The following is a 21,230-nucleotide window of genomic DNA, read 5'->3' on the forward strand; positions in this document are numbered from 1 at the left end:
ATTCCTCTCCTTAGGTGGTCACTCAGCAAGGCCTCTGCCTGCAGCTCTTCTTGCACTGGCATGCCAAGGGGATAAGAACTGGGAGGTCTTTGGGATAGCAAATGATCAGTGGGATGGGAAGTGATGATGGGGATAGCAATTCACTGGAATGGGAAAAATGGGTTTTATTTGTATTAAATTTAAATTTTTTAATTTTCATTTAATTTATTGGTTTTCTTATTTAATTAAATCCACTTTATTGACTGTGTTGTACAGTATGGCATTGTTTTATTTTTATAAAATTATAAGTATTTAATAGTATTAAATATTTTTATATATTAATATAAATTATAAATATCTTTATTTATTATTTTGTTGGGTTTTATTCCTTTTCTACCCTATTAAACTCTCTTTATCACAACGCACTGGTTTGGACTTTATTTTTCCTTCCGAGTCATTCTGGATTCACTCCGGATGGGGGGACACTAGCGAACGCCTATGTGCTTCAGATCCAAGGTCACCTTTGCCCTCAACTCAAGATACATATTTGCATCTGTTGTTGTGAAACAAAATTAACAACAGGAACAATAAAGTTACCTACTTGCTAGCAGCAGCTCTACATTTGCTGGGGTCTGCTCTATGCATTTTGAAGACCATTCCATGCTCTTCAGCCCCTCCAGGAGGAAATGTATGGTTCTAGGAAAATGCGTCTTGACCTGATGCAAAGCTGTGACGCAGCCTGCAGCCCCTGCAAGCCCTGGCATTTTACCTGCAACCCCTCCAACAACTCTGATGTTCCCTGCATCGACTTCAACCACTGCAGCGGGACCTGAGGCCCCTCAAAGCCTTGTCACTCACCCTGCAGACCCTCGAGCCCCTGGCATGTTCCCTGCAGCCCCTCCAGCCCCTGGCATGTTCCCTGCAGCCACTCCAAGCCTGGCACAGGCCCTACAGCTGGCTCCGGGGACGACCCCGTTGCTGTCTCAGGCGCCAATACACACAAGGGGAAGGAATGCATGCAGAAGTCATCTCGTTTCGGCAGGGCAGAAAGTCCTCCCAAGAAGGGGAAGGAGCAAGAGGAAGGCGAGGCAGCCAACCTCAAGGTAGGGCCATCCCAGGGCACAGGAGGCTGTTGGAAAGGAGAGCAGAGAGAAAAGCAGCTGGAAGCAGGTGATCCCCATCCCTGGGCGACCTGCGAGCCATGGGACAAGATTGCAGCTGTCCTCCAGGCGAGCACATTGTCAGCTGGCTGCTGCGCTGCTGGGATAGCAGCTGCGGGAGCCTGGCAGCAGAGGGCAGGGAAGCCAAGCAGCTGGGATCCTTCTCTGGGGAAGGGGGCACTGAGAAAGCGCTTGCAAACGGGGCACAAGCCCTCAGCCTCTAGAGGCGGCGCCTGTCAGGCGTGAAGGAAAGGGATCCCTTCTGGGAAGATGCTGTGGGCTTGCTGAGGCTCGAAGAACAGACGGTGCTGGCTGCTACCAGCGTGCTGCAGCAGCGGCAAGACAGAGCCGTGGTGGTTTTCCTCAGCTGGGCAGCTGAGCTCCAGCACAAGCGCTCTCTCCCTGCCCCTCCTCCAACGCCAAGGGGAGAAAAGAGGCTGGCAAGGGCTCAAGGGCTGCCAGAAGGACAGGGAGATCACTCCACAAGGAGCGTCACGGGCAAAGCAGGCTCAGCACAGCCTGTTCCAGTCCAGCCCGGGGCCTGCTCCTGCGGGGGCTCTCCACAGGCCGCGGCCTCCTCCAGGCCACAGCCACCTGCTCCACCGGGGGCTCCTCCAGCCACAGGGGGGCTGCAGCGTGGAGATCTGCTCCACGGGGGACCCATGGGCTGCAGGGGGACAGCCTGCTCCACCAGGGGCCTCTCCCTGCACAGGCCGCAGGGGAACTGCTGCTGTGAGCCTGGAGCACCTCCTGCCTCCTGCTGCACGGACCTTGGGGGCTGCACAGAGCTTTCTCACTCCTCCCTGAGCCAGACGCTGCTGGGCAGCAGCTTTTGTTCCCTTTCTTAGATGGGCTCTCCCCCAGGCGCAAACATCATCCTTTTGCTCTGCGTTCTGGGCAGCAGCGGGTGGGTCCCTCCTGGAAGGAGCCTCCTGGCAGCGGCCCTGAGCTCCCATGGGGCAGCTGCTGCATTCTCCTCACAGAGGACACCCCTGCAGCCCCCCGCTCCCACAGCCTGGCCACGCAAACCCAAGCCAAGACACCGAGCGAGCCTCCCTGATTGCCAGCCAGCAGCTGGCTCAGCCTGGGACCCCAGGCCAGTGCCCACAAGACTCTCCTGGGCCTTGAAAAGCAAGCCTTGTGGGGACGGAGCACCCGCAAAGAACAGACTCACACAACAGGACTCCTTGCCAACACTGCCTCACAGACACCTGGGCCTTGAGCGGGTAGCTCACCTTGAGCGAGCTCATTTCCTTCCCAGTAGCTGAAATGTGCCCTTTCGGGGGCATTTGGGGGCTACAGCGTGCTGCTGAGAGGGATGTTGGAGCTCCTGCAGGGCAGTGCTTCCACTAAGGCAAGGCCTTTTCTGCATCTTCTACTGCCCTGCAAGAGAGGATGCTTGGGGCACACAAGAAGCTGGCAGGGGACACAGCTGCAGGGATTGCAGGGATTCCTAAAGTCATAGCCAAATACAAGAAAGACAGGAGGACGTGATGCTTTTGATAGAAAGGAGCTGGGTTTTGGGTCAAAATCCATCCCTTTTTCTATCCTGGAGACCCCCAAGGGCGTAGGACAGCAGCACTGCAGGGCAGCAAGAGATGCTGTGCATTTCTCTCTTCGCCCTGAGACAGCCACTGGGTGACGATGGTGCCAAGTGTCTGGAAAGAGACCTTGCTTTCTCAGGCCCAGGTGTCCAGCTGCACACCAAGGCTGTCCCTGGCTTCCAGGCGCAGTTGCCAGGCCCAAGGCCGAGCTCCCCTGCGAACCCCCAGCCCAGCAGACCTTGCTCCTGGCATTGTGGAGCAGCCATTTCACGGCAGCCTTTTCTCCTGGCAGTCAGCTTAGCGCCGAAAGCTCTGTCACCGGGACAGCCGAGAGCCGTGGTAGCTCAGCAGAGAGTCACTGTCAGCCTTGGAGCTCACAAAGGTGGGTGGCCACAAGTGCCCTGAGCGTCCAGCTCGCAATGAGGACTGCTGTGGCACTCAAATTGTCACCTGTTTGCTGCGATGCTGGGATACCTGCTCTGGTAGCCTGGCATCAGAGGCCAGGGAAGCCAAGCAGCTGGGATCCTTCTCTGAGGCAGGGGACACTGAGAGTGGAAATGGAAATGGGGCACAAGCCCTCCGCCTCTCAAAGGAACCCCTCAGATGTTTAGGTATAGTAAACTTATGTATATCTGTGTGACTCTAGACCACAACATGTTAGTGTTCTGGTTTGTCCACTGCTTTGTTGTGGGGGCTTTGAGTTGGCCTCTACTCTTTAGGTGAATGCTGACTTCATATCTATGGTGCACTTTATTCTTAAAATGGGAAGTTTCTACCAATTTCCTGTCCAAAGTTCCTCATAAGCCAACTGCAATCATCATTTCAGATGTATCTCCCAACTTACACATTTCCTAATTCTCCTTGATATTTACTCAAGAAATGCATTTTCACAGAGACATCATATTTTTCTCTCAGCTGGCATCTGGCTGAGCAGAATGATGTCCTTTAATTCCCTTCCACACAATAGGCAACTTGTTCCTTCTGTCTTGTGAACACTTCCTCCTAAGTTCAATACGAATACAAGTGGCAGAATTTTGCCTCATGTCTTAAATGTGTGGCAGGGCTGCCCTGTCAGGTATATTTATACTGGAGAAAAAAAAAAAAAAAAAAAAAAGAATAGCCATACATACCATATAACCACTTAACTTTTTCAGTTCTTCTGTTAACAGTGCATGAACATGGGGTTTTGTTGTTTTATTGTTTGTTTTAAACTCCTGACTGCCATATAGCAAACATGACAAAAAAAAAAAAAAAAAAAAAAAAAAAAAAAAAAAAAACCACCCTTTGTTGAGAATCTCTGAGCCTGGCTCTGCTTTGTATTATCAAATGTCACTTCACCTGAACCATTTCAATCACAAGGGATATCCTTCTGTCAGGCTCGGTAGTACTTCCCAACTTTATGTCACCTGGAAATCTCAAAGCTCATATGTAATTTTTAGTCTTCGGCCACCACGTCCATACTGAACATACCTAAATTTGAAGTCATCTCTGCTCTGAATAGGAGGTTGGGTTTTCAGAGCTCCCTTCCAGCCTACATTTCTCCATGAGTCTTTGCCTCCTTAGCAGCTGCAGTTTCAGAACTGTCTCTGAGAATCACTACAGGGAACCTCTCCTTTGCCGGTAATTCCCTCTTCGAACAATGTGAACAATTGCAAACTCCCTTGATTCACTTGCAGCCCCAAAGCCCAAATCCATAGCTAAGGTATCAGAAGCTCACAGAAAGTGAAATAGATGTAGTTCATCCCCTGTGTAGGGGAGCACTGGTCCTACAAAGGCAAGCTACTAAATTCTCTGGAAACAAATTAGCTTTAATAAATTATCTTGTAAATTCCACATTACCCGCTACTTCCCTAGTCTTATCTCTTCTTGCTACAAAACTTTGCCCAGCGTTGATGTCAAACTAACAGGCCTGTACTTGTCTGGATCACTCTTTACATTCTCCTGGACAGAAGTATATTTGTTACTCTCCCATTCTGGGGACTATCCCTGATTTGCACAATTGTGATGTATTTTTCCTACTTGAGTTGTTGTTCTGTGTGCCAATGCTGTTAATAGGCTAGGTAGATATCAGCTTGTCATTTTTCACTTGAATCACTGTAGATTTTTATTTCACCTCAGATGATGTTGTGCCTAGTGCCCTACCCTCATTTGCAATGGGAATCCTGTCACTGCCCTTAATATCACATTGTTGTTGCTGTTAGATGCAGGAAATAAGATTTGCAGCATTTGAGACATCATTAACTTTTGATCTATTTTTGCCTCGAGTATGCAACTGTCCTAATTTGTTCTCTTTGTTCCCCCTGGCTTCTGTGGCTTAAGTATCATTTACTATTATTGTTTAATTTCCTATGTGAAGGAGGTTTTGGGTCATTCGTACTTTATTTTTGCGGTTTTTAACCTCTGAAATGTACCTTTTCTCATTGCTTTTTTCCCATCTGAATTTTGAATTTTAACTCTGCCTTCTCTGCACTCCAGTCCCAGAGATGCTTAGTCAGACTCAATTATTCATTTCCTTAGATTTCAAAGTTTGCATTTGTAAGCCTCAAAAATTTCATTCTAAGCCTGGTTTTGTTTTATGTTTTGTTTTATCAGTTTTATGGTATGATAAGCTTTTGCTTCCACTGAAGGGTAGAAGTCATTATGAATAGTGCCAACAAAACAGAAACATAACAATGAAAATGATATTTGAATTCAGAATAGGTATTTAAAAAGTTCACCTTCTCCAGCACAAATGGGGAAAGTAAAATAAATAAATAAATAAATAGAGCAGTCCTAAATCATCAAAACTGGCCAAAGAATTAGAAGAAGCACTATTTTTCCAAGGCTGCAATGTTTTCCATTCATCTCACTGGGCCAGCAGAGCACTAGAGAGCTAGATGCACTGAACTCCTGGCTGATACCCTAAATGACCTGCAGGAAGATCTTCTTATCTCTGTCCCCCCGTTTCTCCTTTCAATCTCTGTTCTGTCTGTTTGTATCACTAGCTATCAAAGCGCTACTGAGATATGCACGTGCAGCACCCTGCACAACCTTGTTTCAGGCTCCAGTGGGACCTTTAGGCATTACCATCCTATAAACAAGTCACAGTGATAGTGAGTGTAATTACAGTCGTCAAACTATTCCAGCTCCACATCATTAGCCATGCCCTGAGCTAAATAACGTTTTAATCAGTTTGATATGTCATCTGTGGCTTTCTTCACTGTCACTTGCAATCCAGCAAACTCCTTCCTTCATGTTTCTAGATTAGACAGAGGGTTCTTAACTGCAGACATCCACTTCCCTGTTCAGGAAGCAGTGAGACCTTTCATCTTCACCCAGAATTAAGATGATATCCAAGCATCATGAGACACAGCGCGTATGTCTCCCAGGCCCATCCCATAAGGGCAGGACATTTACCTCACATGAGAAGAAGACTTAATGCAGAGGCAAAGCAAGATACTCGGTGTCAAAGCCATGTCTGGATGATCATTAAAGACAGACCAAAATTACCCAGTACAGGAGGAAAATCTATCATTCGAAGAAGATTATGGTCTCTGATTATTAGTTTCAAAATTAGTTTTTTCTTTGGATTTCCTCTGAACTTAAACTTAGTTTGGAATGCCTTTGGTTTTGAATAGTTCTGAAATTGTATTACTTCTCCTAAGTAAGTTGATAGTCTGTTCTATTTACGTGAAATTCAAATAATATAGTGAAGGATCTGCCATCAGTTTTACTGTGTGCCAGGCTGAGAGCCTTCCTGTACTTAAAGGCAACCTATAGGAAAGCTGGGGAGGGGGTCTTTATGAGGGCCTGGAGTGACAGGACATGGACTAATAGCTTTACACTGAAAAGTTAGATTTCTGATATATGTTAGGAAGAAATTCTTTACTGATTTCGGCAGGGCAGAAAGTCCTCCCAAGAAGGGGAAGGAGCAAGAGGAAGGCGAGGCAGCCTACCCCAAGGTAGGGCCATCCCAGGGCACAGGAGGCTGTTGGAAAGGAGAGCAGAGAGAAAAGCAGCTGGAAGCAGGTGATCCCCATCCCTGGGCGACCTGCGAGCCATGGGACAAGATTGCAGCTGTCCTCCAGGCGAGCACATTGTCAGCTGGCTGCTGCGCTGCTGGGATAGCAGCTGCGGGAGCCTGGCAGCAGAGGGCAGGGAAGCCAAGCAGCTGGGATCCTTCTCTGGGGAAGGGGGCACTGAGAAAGCGCTTGCAAACGGGGCACAAGCCCTCAGCCTCTAGAGGCGGCGCCTGTCAGGCGTGAAGGAAAGGGATCCCTTCTGGGAAGATGCTGTGGGCTTGCTGAGGCTCGAAGAACAGACGGTGCTGGCTGCTACCAGCGTGCTGCAGCAGCGGCAAGACAGAGCCGTGGTGGTTTTCCTCAGCTGGGCAGCTGAGCTCCAGCACAAGCGCTCTCTCCCTGCCCCTCCTCCAACGCCAAGGGGAGAAAAGAGGCTGGCAAGGGCTCAAGGGCTGCCAGAAGGACAGGGAGATCACTCCACAAGGAGCGTCACGGGCAAAGCAGGCTCAGCACAGCCTGTTCCAGTCCAGCCCGGGGCCTGCTCCTGCGGGGGCTCTCCACAGGCCGCGGCCTCCTCCAGGCCACAGCCACCTGCTCCACCGGGGGCTCCTCCAGCCACAGGGGGGCTGCAGCGTGGAGATCTGCTCCACGGGGGACCCATGGGCTGCAGGGGGACAGCCTGCTCCACCAGGGGCACAGCCTGCTCCACCAGGGGCCTCTCCCTGCACAGGCCGCAGGGGAACTGCTGCTGTGAGCCTGGAGCACCTCCTGCCTCCTGCTGCACGGACCTTGGGGGCTGCACAGAGCTTTCTCACTCCTCCCTGAGCCAGACGCTGCTGGGCAGCAGATTTGTTCCCTTTCATAGATGCAAGACACCTTCTTAAATTCAGTCCAGCCAAGTAGGAAAAGTAAATGTGGACAGCTGTATCTTGGCAAAGAAGATAGTAGGGAGCAAGGAGGTTCAGCAGTCAAGATGGAAGGTGATGCCATGAGGCTTACAGGCTAGTAATGTTCTAGTGAAACCCAGCCTGAAGAAGAAGAAACCTGCCTGACTACTTGATGTGAATAACAGACTCTGTTCAGCTCTTTCCTAACATAGAAACGGTGCTGACTGCTTCTTCAGAGTAACAGAAGTTCGTGATACTACTGAAATAGTTGTGGTTCAGATGTAGATCTGATTTCTCCTAAGCACACTGAATTCACAACTGTTGATCCTCCAGAGGAGGCTTTGCAATTGAACACCTGGAGAATAGGTAAATTTCCCGCTGTTGTTCTCCTCTCCTCTTGTTTTGTTTTGTTTTGTTTTGTTCCTAGTAGCATAGGCTTAAGACTCTGAAGAAACAGGCTGCTTTTTTTCATTTCCAGCACTGGCTGTTCCTCCTGAGCCCCGCCTTCTATTTTTGCAGTCACAGGATATGTGAATGTAAATTCGTGGAGAGAGGTAGAAAACTCTTTCAACTGGTGTTTTTTCGGCTATGTGGGGAGAACAAATAGAGTGGCTTTGAATATTCTGGCTCTTATTCAGAGCAGCAGGTGGAGGGAGACAGATGCATTTGCTTTTTTAGTGCAATGGCTTCAGAAGCAAGAGGGGAAAAAGCACTTTCTCTGGGAGCTGAAGAAGGTGTCCTAATCACAGGAGAGGTTTCTAAATGGCATATCTTTGCGAGGGTTCCTGTAGTCCAGAGGTTTTTGTTTGTTTGTTTGATGTTGGAAGGTTTTACTCTTAATATTCACGTCCTTCAGCAGAAGTGAGAAATGTGATTTTATTTTGTGCAGTGTCGTGGACCCTCCGAAATCTCCTGGGAATGATGAATACCTCGCATCGTACCAATGTGATGACGGTGGAGACAAGGAGAAAGCAAGAAGATCAAAAGAACGTGACCTCATTTCAAAAGAAACCGTTTTGTACGGCAAAGAGTCTTGTGAGCCTGGTGAGAAATTGCGGCATACTTCCTCTCTCAAGTCTGACACTGAATGTAGCTCTAAAAACCTTTCCTCCTCAGCTGTTACAGAGAGATGCCAAGATACAAAGGACAAGACTAAAACCACTGAGAAAGAGCATTACCAAAGCAAGAGGGAACATGCTCCTAGTGAAGAGAAGGAGAGTCAAAAAGCAGGTCCTTCCAGCAAGAGAAGGATAAAGTTGAATACAAAGAATACAAACTTGAGCTCCTGATTGGCTTCATGCTGAACTCTGTGCTGTTCTTGTCCTAATCTTGGTCTCTCCATAGATAATATGGTTTAAATCCAAATAGAATCGTGCGATGAGGAAGATCTCACTGCAACAAATTCAACATCTAAAATCAAAGTTGACATTTTCCGTGATTTTCTTCCTGAGCAGAAGATTGCAGTACTCCTTTTATATTAACGTAGAGATTATTTCAAACAGTCTTGAAGTGCTTGATGACTTAACAGTCTGCAGATTTATTATCAAATCAAAAAAACCCCGACTTGGTAGACTATTTTTTTCCCAGTTTTGAATGACCACTAGGAAGAAGGTTATTCCGGCATCAAGAAAGTCATGTGGAATGTAACAAAATTTACTGAACCAGTAAGTAAAACTTATATTTTTCTATTAGTTCCATTGTTTCAACTCTTCAGACACTTATGGATGGCATAGATAACAGAGGGGAGATCGTGGTAATCGGAGCTACCAACAGACTGGATTCTATAGATCCTGCTTTACGAAGACCAGGACGCTTTGGCAGACAGTTCCTCTTCAACTTGCCAAATAAAGAGGTGAGAACTTAAATTCAACGTTAGTGCTACCATGGCAAAGTCCAACTTTATAGGAAAAAAAAAATAATTGACAACTTGAACAAAAGAGTGATACGTGGAGACACTGCGTTGTTCCATGGAGGGCAAATCTAGTACTGGATATATATGGTCAGGATGATACCACCAAGTAGTTAGTTCTATAACCAAACCTTTCATTCCCAAAGTTGTACCCGTTTGCTTAATTATTTAGTCCACTTGGGCGCTTTCATCATGAAGTTGTGTTTTTGGTCTCAATCCTTCACTTATGAGTGAATAGGGGACGTGTTTGCATTTGATTGTGCCCCTGCTCAGTGGTAGTAGTTTGAGTCATAATTCTTTTCTTCTTTATAGTAATTGTAGCAATTGGAAGCATTGTGCCAGAAGTGCTTTCTGTGAATTTACTGACTGGAAAGCAAATGTGATGAAGTAATGAGACTGTCCCAATGAAAGCTTGCTAAGCTTTAGAGAAGTTTTTTGGACAGCAAAGAAATGTTTCTGGATAAATTTTTCATTACAGTATTTTCCTCTGGGTCCTTAGGTCTCGTAGTTTGGAACCTTGTTATTGAAGCTATAAATGCCTTTTCTTTCACTGTAGGTTCCTAGAAAAAGTTCAGTATAACAAATAAGAAATATTCAATTTCCTGGTTGACAATGCAGAGTGTATATTAAATAACTGTAAAATACTTGAAAGTTGAGCAAGTAAGAAAAGTGTATTAGTAGATGAGGGGTTTTGAGGGAGGACTGTTTTGTTTTTTTGTTGTTTGTTTGTTTGCCTTTTGGTTTGTTTGTTTCTTGCTGGTATTTTTAAGGAAAACTTGGGACAAGCTAAAATGCAATGATTTTGCCTCCAGGCTAGAAAAGAAATTTTCAAGATTCATACTCGTGACTGGACCCCACAGCCACCGGACATGTTGCTTGATGAACTAGCTGAGAAATGCATTGGTAAGACTGAAACAGAAACGGATTCTTGCTTGTGACCAAGTTGTAAAGAACCTTAGCTTGTACCAGGCAGTACCCATGCTCTTGTGCCTTGTTGCACAACTAGTCAACGAGGCAGCTGGCACGCCTTCATAGCAATCTGAGTGAGATGCTTTCATCTATTTACTCTTTGTTGTCGTTCCTCTTGTTGTCTGAGAACATTAAATGGTTCTGGGGCATCTTCCTCAAGAGTATAGTTTTTGATGAGGAGTCTGCTTCAGCTGCATAAGTGCAGGATATCAGGCAGTGAGCAACATGAAACATCCTTGCAGAGCGGTAGCACTTTGAATTCCCTGTTAAGCTGTTTGGTTTTGGCATTACAAATTCCTTAAATGTTGCATGTTGTAAACCTGGGCCTTGACTGATGTAACGTTTGAATTTTGTTTGTTAGGAGACTGTGGTGCAGATATCAAATCCCTCTGTACTGAAGCTGCGCTGTGCTCTCTACGCCGATGCTATCCTCAGATTTATGCAAGTAGGGAGAAGTTGCTACTAGACGTTAATTCTATTAAAATAAAAGCAAAGGACTTTTTCATGGCTATGAAGAAGGTTGTTCCAGCTTCAAACCGGATCAAGGCTTCACCCGTACAAGCACTATCACCCATTTTCAAGCCACTTTTTCAAAGATCAGTAGAGAATATTTTACAAGTTGTGCAGAAGATCTTCCCGCATGCACAGCTTGCACTAAAGGAGGACCGACAGCAAGGTATAACCACAGCATCCACTTCTTTATAATTCTGCTAAAGCAAAAACTTGTGGTTTGTGCAATCAACTTAAACCTTTCAGACGTAATGGTGGTAGAATTTTATTATTTGCATGTGCATGTCTTTCTTTTGGGCAAGTCTGGAATACAACACATAGGTTTTATTGTGGATTCGAAACTGAAATGCCAAATGGAAGTTCTGAATGACTCAATACACAGTAAAGGACGATGCGTTCTCTACTGAAGCATCCTGCTTCTGACGGCAGCTAAGATAATTAGCATTTGTAGAGGTTGACTTGAGGTTTGAAGTATAAGGCACCTATTTTTCTTTAAAAAATCAAAACTCAGATCTTTGGAGGGGAAGCATTTCTAGGTCAATGTTTCTAATTCCTTTCTGAAGAATGTCAGGACCAGGATACAAGTATACCTGGTCTAAGCTAAATATTGTTTTAGCTATCGTCATTTTTAACCAGTCTCCTAATTTAAATGTTTGTGGATCATACTATACACGTGAGATCAATTAGCATTGATACTTACTAGATGAATGGAATTCTGTGGCCATCACATCCTTTATCCCCGTGCTTTCATTGTGGGAACCTCCTCCAGAAAGAAATGGTCTTGTTTGTTTTTGTTTTTTTTTTTTTATCTATTTAGCAACTGCAGAAATTGTTCGTAATCTCCTTTATTCTAAGGGGGAGAAAAAAATCACCAAGAGTAGCGTACCTTATACGTACACATCAGTGGGACTTAGTACAGCTTTGTAGGGCCTTGTGCCATCTCCTTAGATCTGTGGTGGGCTGAACTCTAGGAAATAGCTTTCAGTGTGTGCTCTCAAATGAAGAAAGGGTTTTGGCACTGATTTAGAAGCTGTATTAATGGAAGAGAAAGAGACAAAGGCTATTCAGGAAAGTTAACAAACCTCTTTTGACTTTCAGAGCATTTCAATCCTATTTTGCAAGATGATATGTTTGACAGTGATGACGATGCATCCTTGGTTTCTGGAGATGAATTAAAAGATGGAATGCCTGACAGACCAGAGAAAAAACGCCTCTGTTTCAGCAGGTAAAGAAAGATAGATCCCTGTTACGTTTAAATTCTCAGGTCTGCTGAGTCTTTGTAAACAGTTCCAGCTGTTGAAAGTGCGAGGGGTGGTAGACGAAGGGGCAACATCAAGTTTGTGTGTTGAAGGGGTGCTTGGTATTCACAAGAAGAAAGGGTGGAGGGACTAAAGTTGTAATGAAGTTGCTCTGAATGACCAAATTGAAAAGCCCAGGCTTCTCTTCGTAAGCCAAAGTGATCCGTAGACTACCAGAACACATTGACTTAATCCATGGCATTCTTTGAAAGACTCAAGACCACATAAATGTGCTGTCTGTCCTTTTAGCTAAAAATACCCCAACTTTATGGGTTTGTGTTGCCACCTTTTGCCCTTCTGTTTTCCAGGATTGTTAAACCAGTAGTGAATTATGTAGCAGAAAGAAAACTGAGAAAGGGCTTGTTAAAACACCTTGAGAAAAAATTGAATGGTGTCTTTATTTGTTAAGCCACCAAGTTGTGTTAATCTTGTGATATTTTAGTATGGAAGTCATGCAAGCCCACAATTGGAAAGTTAGATCATGTTGTCACAGCTGGATCAGTTATTTTTCTCAGTTTCTATTGCTGTGCTGTCCAGAAGATTTTCTGTCCTCTAGAGCAAGGCTAAGTCTCTAGCATCTTTGATTTAAGCCAGCAGAGGTACAGCCTGATTGTAGTGGGGAAACAAATGCTCCTCACCAATTTATTTCCTAGTAGTAAAGCAAGATTGCAGGGATATTAATTTGCAGTCTTGGTTTAGTAAAGAATAGGAAACACAAGGGAAGAAGATGAAACAAAGGGAAGAAGGTGAAACAATTGGAATGACTGAATAACTTAACTGGAAATCTTACATGTATTTAATGTACCGCTGCCATTTGGAGTATTTGGGGAGGGAAAAGAAAGTCTATAGGAAAATTACTTGGAACATCTGTGTGTCTATTCAGCACCTCATTTATAAGCTTGTTTTCTTAACTCTTGTTCTAGGAGTGCTTTCTGTGAACCAACATCATGCCAGCCCCGTCTGCTAATAGTAGGAAAAGAAGGGTACGGCCAGGTTTCTTACGTGGCACCCGTGGTGTTGCACGCTTTGGAGAAGTTTCCTGTTCACACCCTGGACCTTTCTGTTCTGCTTACAAACGTTGCACCGCCAGAAGAAATCTGCGGACAGGTACCTTTTTTCTTTTTCTTCTCATCGGATTCACTGACTGTATGTAAAGGATCAATCGAGTTGCAAGTAAGGTGAGCAAAATTAATTGGTAATGGAGGTGGCCTTGTTTTAATGTGCCCGGATGTTTGCTTCTGTCTGAAAATCCCCTTTTCTTTTAGACAGCACCACAAACAATCTGGATGTTGTACATGTCGACATTTTCCATACCCAGTTTTACAGTGAGGCTGTTGCTAGCAGCTCAGGAAGCTGGGCGGTGTTGCTAATAAACATCTCTTTGTGGAAAGAAATGCTGCTCATGTCACTGGGATCCAGAAAGTAGTTCTCATTGCCTCCTAAGACTGTGTGCTCCCAGTAGATGGCTCTGTATCAGACTGCATGTCGGCTACTTTTTGTAGCCTTCTTCTAAATTATATTAGTAAGGCAACCAAGGTTTGGGGCTTCTGTTTGTTTTGTTTTCACATGGACATACACAACTTGTGCTGTTGCAGTATGTGCAATAAAAGCATTAACATTCAGAAAACACTTCATTTGCACGGTGATGTGGTTTTAACTAGAAAAAATGAACAGATTTGGTGTTTTTACTTTTAGGCAGGAAATCCATTTTCTTGTTTGGCATCACTATCTTAAAATATTTTTACCTTTAGTGGAAACGTTTGAGAGCCATACAAGTAAGGACAGACATGTTACACGACTGAATACTGATGTGTCCCTTAAGAGGGACTTTTCCTTTCTTTGTTATGCGATGATTGTGGCTGTGGCCATATAGCTACGGTGTCTAGCCACTGCCTGAATATATCCTTCCCATCTTCTGACTAGAGTTCTCCGAATACTGATAATCTGAAAGGGTGCACAGAGAAATTCCTTATGTGAAAGGATGCTTGCCACTCTGTTCACGCAGTTTCATTTCATGGGGCAGTCAGATGGCTATGTAGCTATGTATTAAGAGGTTCTTGTACGTGTTTTAGTTTTCTTACCCAAGCTTTCCTTTTCACTAGCTGATCCGAAATGCTCAGAAGACAGCACCAAGCACAATTTATGTCCCAGATATCCATTTATGGTGGGACAACGCTGGACCTGCCTTGAAACTTACTTTTCTAACTCTACTACGTAACATTCCAGCATTTTCGCCAGTTTTGCTGCTTGCTCCATCTGATGTACGTCACTCAGATCTCCCAGAAGAGGTATTTGTCAATACTTTCCTTACTATTTCTTCAGTGTCTTGTAATTTATGAATGCTTTCAGCATCAAAATGCTGTGCTTTCTTAAATGCATGCTGTTATTACTCAGGCACCCTAACAAATCACTTAAAATTTGCTTAGAGAAAAAGATACTGTGAAAGCATCTGCTTAAGGTTTTTTCTGAGTCAAGCAAGTGACTTTCACCCCCCTTCTCACACATGCAAATAATAAATTAATACAATAATTCTGGTGGCTACAAAGTGGTTCAGTCAAGAATATGCAGTGCTTGAAATGACAAGAGGATGTTTTTACTGAAGAGATTTCTTCTGACAGTCTGCCATTCCATGCTATGTTGGGTAAACTGCTAATAATGCAATTTAGTAGAGAATTGAAACACTTTGATTAAAAAAAATAAGTAAATCAGTTTCTTTCTTCATAGAGGCCAAAGCTTTCCAAGCTGGAAATCTGAGTTCCAATTTCTGCTAAAGTAACTTTGGAATCAAATTCTAGTTGTATTCCTAAATAAACTGTAGTAAAAGTAGGTGCAGAACTTCATTGACTTCTGAGAGTTTACATTAAGGGAAGGTGCCCAAAACAGGACCACGCTGTTCTCATTCTGATGATTTGGTCTCAGTCACTGGGGGAAGAGAACGGGTCTTACCTAGACGTGTTTATTATCAACTGCTTTGAAAGTGCTTGAGTTCCCACAGAAGTTTTTGTACAGGCTGTAAATTCCTTCTAAAATAAGTAGTGAAATTCCTCACCTACCTTTTAATACTAGAACTTGAAAATGGAGGAAGACGTAGAGGTACTAGCTACTTCAGACACCTTTTGGTAGAGAAATAAAAACTCAGCAAAAAGCCCTCACTTGTCTGCTGAAGCCTTTCTCTTCCCTCGATAGCCATAAAGGTTCTAAGTAAAGGATGCAGCAAGGCAAGTAAATACAAAGGAGGCGCTGTTGGATGTGGTGAAAGCCATTACTTTACCAGTGTAGCGTACAATCCCTTCAGCGAGCTTTAATTCTACAGGTGATTCTTAAAGGTGATATTTGAATTTGCCGTGCCAGCCTGTGAAAATGTAGCCTTTTAAGGCCAGGAAGATAACTTTTTTCAGTTTGTGTTCTTCAGGTTATTCTTAATTTGAAAAGGTACTCGTCTTTTTGGAATAGAAGATGAGTTTTTTGTGGCCTTATATCTGAAATGTCTCTCCTCCTTCTGCTTTAGATGCAAAAATTATTTAATACGGAATTTGGAGAAGTGTGCAATATTGAGTTGCCTGGTAGGGCAGAGAGAGCATCTTTTTTTGAGGACCTAATTCTAAATGAAGTGGCTAAGCCTCCTGTAAAGAAAAGAGGTGAGGAGGATAGGAGAAGTACATCTAAAACTTTCCTATCGAAGTTACTAGCTCTTTGGGCTTTGCTTTGGTGGTCATTTTCTGTCAGTAATTTGTCGTATGCTTGTATTTGAGTACTGTAAATTGGCTAATTTTTCCTGATGAATTGAAGTTGATTGGACATTGGAAGTTGTGCCTGTAGCACCACCAGCTGAGCCTCAGAAGCCACAAGAGGAAGAAGTAGGGATGCTGGAGGAGGAAGAGGAGGATACCTTGCGTGACCTTAGAATTTTCTTGAGGGACGTTACTCACAGACTTGCCGCTGACAGACGTTTCAGGGAATTTGCAAAGCCCTTTGACCCACAGAAGGTAAAGTAGTGCTGATCCGCGTGTGTCTGTAACTTCTCAGTGTTCATACTTCTCAGCGTTTTGGGGAAGGTTCAACTTTGTTTTTAGGGCTGCACTGTTAGGATTTTGCAAGAAGCAGAGGCAGTGCTTTTACTTCTGCTGACTCTCAAATGTGTCTTATGGGATTATTCGCTGAAAGCCCTGGTTTCATTCTAAAAAGCCAGTCCAAATGCCAACACAGTTTGCTCGTGAAAACGCTTTGATATGTAGGCGTGTCACAGCACTGAAAAGCACAGAGATCTTTCCTTATAATTACAAACAGTATTTACAGGACTACTTGAGTGAACTCTGAAGCCCTTTCTTGGACTGTCAGTTCCTGTGGGAACAGGAATGGGAGCAGCAGTTTGTAAAAATAAGTTTTGAGATCCTGTTCTCTGTTTCATCTGGAACTCCTCAATAGGAATCAACCATAAGTGCAGTGTGTTTTCTTTTTCCTCCAATTGGCTGCTTAGATGCCTTTTTCTCCTTAATTGATGAGATAAGCCTAAACTAGGGGCGTATATTTCAAAGACAGATGTAACTTGAATATACCTGCGGATCAGCAAAGTCGTCTTCATGTGGGCCTCCACTGGCTTTTCTTCCCCTTTTTTCCTAGGTTCTTGAGCTGTGAAAAATCTAGACAGATACATATGTCCTCATCTGAACTGGTCATTAGTGTCCTCTTCTGGTCTGAGGGAAGAAATGAGCACCTCAGGGCCCAGTTATCTCATTCTAAAGTAGATGCCTGCAATAGGTACTTCACAGGTGCAATTCATGCACCTTTTCCTCAATGTCGACAACAAAGAGAATGCCGGATGGCTTGCTCAGCTTGCACTGTTGTGATTTTCTGAAGCAAAGTGAAATGAATCTCCCACCCTCAGTGTTTCTTCTCTACCATGCACGTGCTTCTGACCTCCCTACTTCTTGTTGTCCTCTCGTGGCCGCGCTAATGAAAAATGAAAAAGCCCTTCCATTTTTGAGAAGCAAACTGGTTAATTTCAGCATCTTCTGATGCATCGCAAATGTTCAGAGTTTTTAGGAAGTCGTTTATTTAAAGTCTTCAGAATAATTTTGGTAGACAGTGTGCAAGGTTAAGAAAACCTCTGAATGCTTGTATTTGATCTGCAGGTACCTGACTATGCCACAAGGATTAAAGAGCCGATGGATCTTTCAACAGTTCTGACTCAAATTGACTCGCGCCAGTACCTCGCTGCCGGAGACTAGCTGAAGGACATCGATCTAATCTGTAACAATGCCTTAGAGTACTACCCGGATCAAAGATCTACAGGTGAGGATGTGCTTTTTAGCCCTAGTTTAAAAAATCTGTCGAACGTATAGATGGATAAATGCTGTGTGCGGACAATAGACTTCGGATGGATTAGATGATTTTGGACGTCCACAGAGTACATCTCTTACCACATTGTAAATATTTTATCATTTTGCTACTTGGGCATGGAATTGTGATATAAGTGTTCCCCAGGAACTTGTGTTTTTGTTTTAATTAACTTCGATGTTGTTATGCTGAAAATATTCACTGAGAGAACCTTTCGGAACCAAGCTATGAAGAAAGCAATTTTCTTCTGTGATCAAAACAGTTTCATTGGTTGGTAGACAACATTCAGTTAAAGTGTGTAAAATTTCAGATCGTCACAGCGCCTATGTTTTGCAAGACACTGCATATTCAATGGTGAGGAACGAAATGGATACAGAGTTTAGACGACTTTGTGAACAAATTAAAGAATCTCGTGAGAAAAGAGGTACGTGCTTTAACGCTAAGGATTTGAAGACTTGTCTCTGCATTTGTAACTGAAAATGCACGACGAAGATCTTTGGTATCTATTCTTTCTTGCAAGGTCGCACCTCTGCAGCGCGTGCTCCATGCGACAACTCCAAGTCACCACAGCAGAACCCTGCTACTGAAGACGAGAAACCAGATGAAGAGAGTAATGAAAATGAGGAGATGCCAGCGGCACCTGTAGATGCCAGTACACCCATTTCTAATGGCAAGTTGCATTTTATTCAGCTGCTCTTGTCATTCATACCTTCTCCGTTCTTGAGGCGCAACAGGTGTCTCTGATGCCTGGCTCTTTATGGCAGAGGTAGTTTGTTTTCAAATCGACTTCCAAATGGGAGAGAGAAATCCAGAGGTCATTCATTCAATATAGTGATGAATTAAAGTTCAAAGAAAGTTGGTTCATTTGATGTACTCTTACTGGAACTTCATTTTGTAAACAGAACGACCCCCCACTCAAGGATATCACAGCTTCCCTCCCGTACTAAAAATGATAGTACTCACCCTTGTAGGAGCAGCAATGTGAAGAAGGTCAAGGGCAGTAAGAAGGGTTCGAAGCTTTGATATAACAAGCCTTACACTTTTTTTGACAGAGCTCCTAATAAGCATCTTTAGCAAGGTCTGGAGATGGGAGAAAAACTCAAACTAGATTTTAATTCTAGGATGTATAATGTCAAGCTTGACTGTTCCTCTGAACAGTCAATTGAATTTAATTTTTTTTAATTTAAATTAATTAGTTTAGTTTTTTTAATTTAAATTCAACTGAATTTAAAGTTTTGAATTTAAATTCCAATTGAATTTATTGAAAAAATTCCAATTTAATTTAATGTTTTGTTGTTGTAGTTTTTCACGAAACACTAAGTTTATGTGAAAGGTTTTGCTGCAATATCTTTTTGCCAAGGATATTAAGCTTAAGTTATCCACAAGAAAACGGTGGGGAGAGGGAAGCTTTAGTTTTGAAAGCTTTTTTTTTTTTTTTTTTTTTTTTTTCTCTCCAGGTTTTTCTTGAGCACAGCAGCGTTTCAGTGTCTGCCTGACATTAGTTGCCCCACTACCAAGTCAGGAGGGTCAATTAAACTTGCGTGAGGCAGAATTTCTTTATCTGAATCTACGTGGTTCACATAAATATATTCTTGTTTCCTTCTTTCCCTAGGATTATTCTTCTCCCAGTATTGAATGTTTCAACGGACACTGTTTAAGATCAATGAGCAAAAGCATCCTGCGGTGTTCAGTCTCCAGCTTTGAAGAAAGTATGGCGATACTGAGGGGAAATGTCAAGAGAAGACGCTTTTCAAGGTACTGTATTTCTATATGTTCAATCTCTGTTCGATTTGTAGATTGAAAAGCAAGAGAGAAAGCATGTGCAGTGAGTTGTGGCCTGATAAACCTCCGGCTAAAATCAGCAGAGGCCTAAGAGCATGCTGATGGTGTACCAGTACCTTAAAACTAGAATCCCTCTTCTCAGTGAAAGTCTTCCGCTTTTCTAAAAAAAACATGTTTTTTTCCCCAACCCCTTTGAGGTGTTGTTGTGGTTTAACCCGGCCGGCAGCAAAACACCACACAGCCCTTCTGCAACCCTCCCACCTCCCTCTCTGGGATGGGGGAGAGAAACGGGAAAGTGAAGCCTGCGAGTTGAGATAAAGGCAGTTTATTAAGACAGGAAAATAATAATGGTGATGATGATGATGATAGTACTGCTACTAGTAATGTGTACAAAACAAGTGATGTACAATGCAGTTGCTCACTACCCGCTGACCAGTGCCCAGCGTAACCCCTAGCAGCCCGGCTGCCCCGCCCTATCCATGGTGCAGCGTGTTGCCATAAGGCATAGAATTCTTTGGCCAGTTGGGGTCGGCCATCCTGAGTCTGTCCCCTCGCAGCTGTTGCTGTGCGCCGATTCTGATCGCTAGTAGGACAGTGAGACACCGAAAGGTCCTTGGCTTGTTGTAAGTACTGCTCTGCAGCAATTGAAACATCGGGGTGGTATCAGCACTCTTCTAAACATCCTTTCACACATCCTCAGCCAAAACATAGCAACCTACCCGCTACTAGGAGGAGAACTAACTCTGTCCTAACTGAAACCAGGACATGTATCTTTTCCACTTGGGTGCTATTGCTCATAATTTTGAGAATTCAACATGAGCAAGCTAGGAAATGTGGGTACATACAGAACCGCGTGTATATGGTACGCAACAGACTTGGGATGTGGATTCTGCGTGAGGCCTACAGGCTTCTCTTTGTATACCATGGAGCATTGGCTTGTAAACATGGTGAAATTTCCCATCCTTGATGGGTCTAATACAACAAGTCTTTTCTCCCTTCTCTGCCCTGTCCTCTTTCTTAATGTAGGCAGTTGAGAAAGCCAAAATTGGAACGAAAAAAAGAATATAACACAGGTAAGTGGCTGTAAGTCCCCGGGATACCTATTTGCGCTGGTTACTGAAGAGGATGGCACTTGGTCACTCCATGGCTTTCATTTGGCCCCAAAGCCTTCTGTAGTCAGCTGAATTCACTCCTCAGTGACTTTTCTGTGAAGAGAGGTAGGTGCAAATAGGAGATTTTATGAATTCCTTGGGGAGGGAGCAGTGTGAATTGCAGCTTGGTAGGCACAAAGCAAACTGTTCTAATTGTGCAAAGTAAATCGATACTTGATAAGTTCAAACTTAGTTTTATAGCTGGCAAGCACAAAAGTAAACCTTAGCTGTGATCCTAGCAGCACAGTGGTGTAGCTCTTCCCTTCCCCTTGTCCTCTTGGCTCTTTTAATGACAGTGCAAGCAACAAACCTGTGCCAAAGGGTGCTGTATGGCAAACAATGGGCAGGCTTTTTTCTAAAAAGCACGAGTTTGAGTTATCTGGTGTTTGGGTGTTTCTCTTGAAACGATTCTTCCCTCCTTGAGCTGTTAGATCCTAATGCAGGAAATGGAAGTGCTGCATGCATAAACAGAGTAATCAAACATACACCTCTTAGGAAGAGGCTTGCAATGTCATAGTGTTTGTTTTGAGCACTGTTAGATACAGTTTGACATGACTGGAGTGAAAACACCTTAGAGAAAGGTGTTGATTGTTCTCACTTTTCCAAGACAGAAATAACCGGAGTAGATTTCCCTCCTGCATGGAACAAAAGTTGCACGTTTGTTTTTGTCTGGCTAGCTTTCAGTCTCTTTAAAAATTTCCCT

Source organism: Netta rufina (assembly GCF_964035555.1).
Source record: "Netta rufina genome assembly, chromosome: 18".
NCBI lineage: Eukaryota > Metazoa > Chordata > Aves > Anseriformes > Anatidae > Netta > Netta rufina.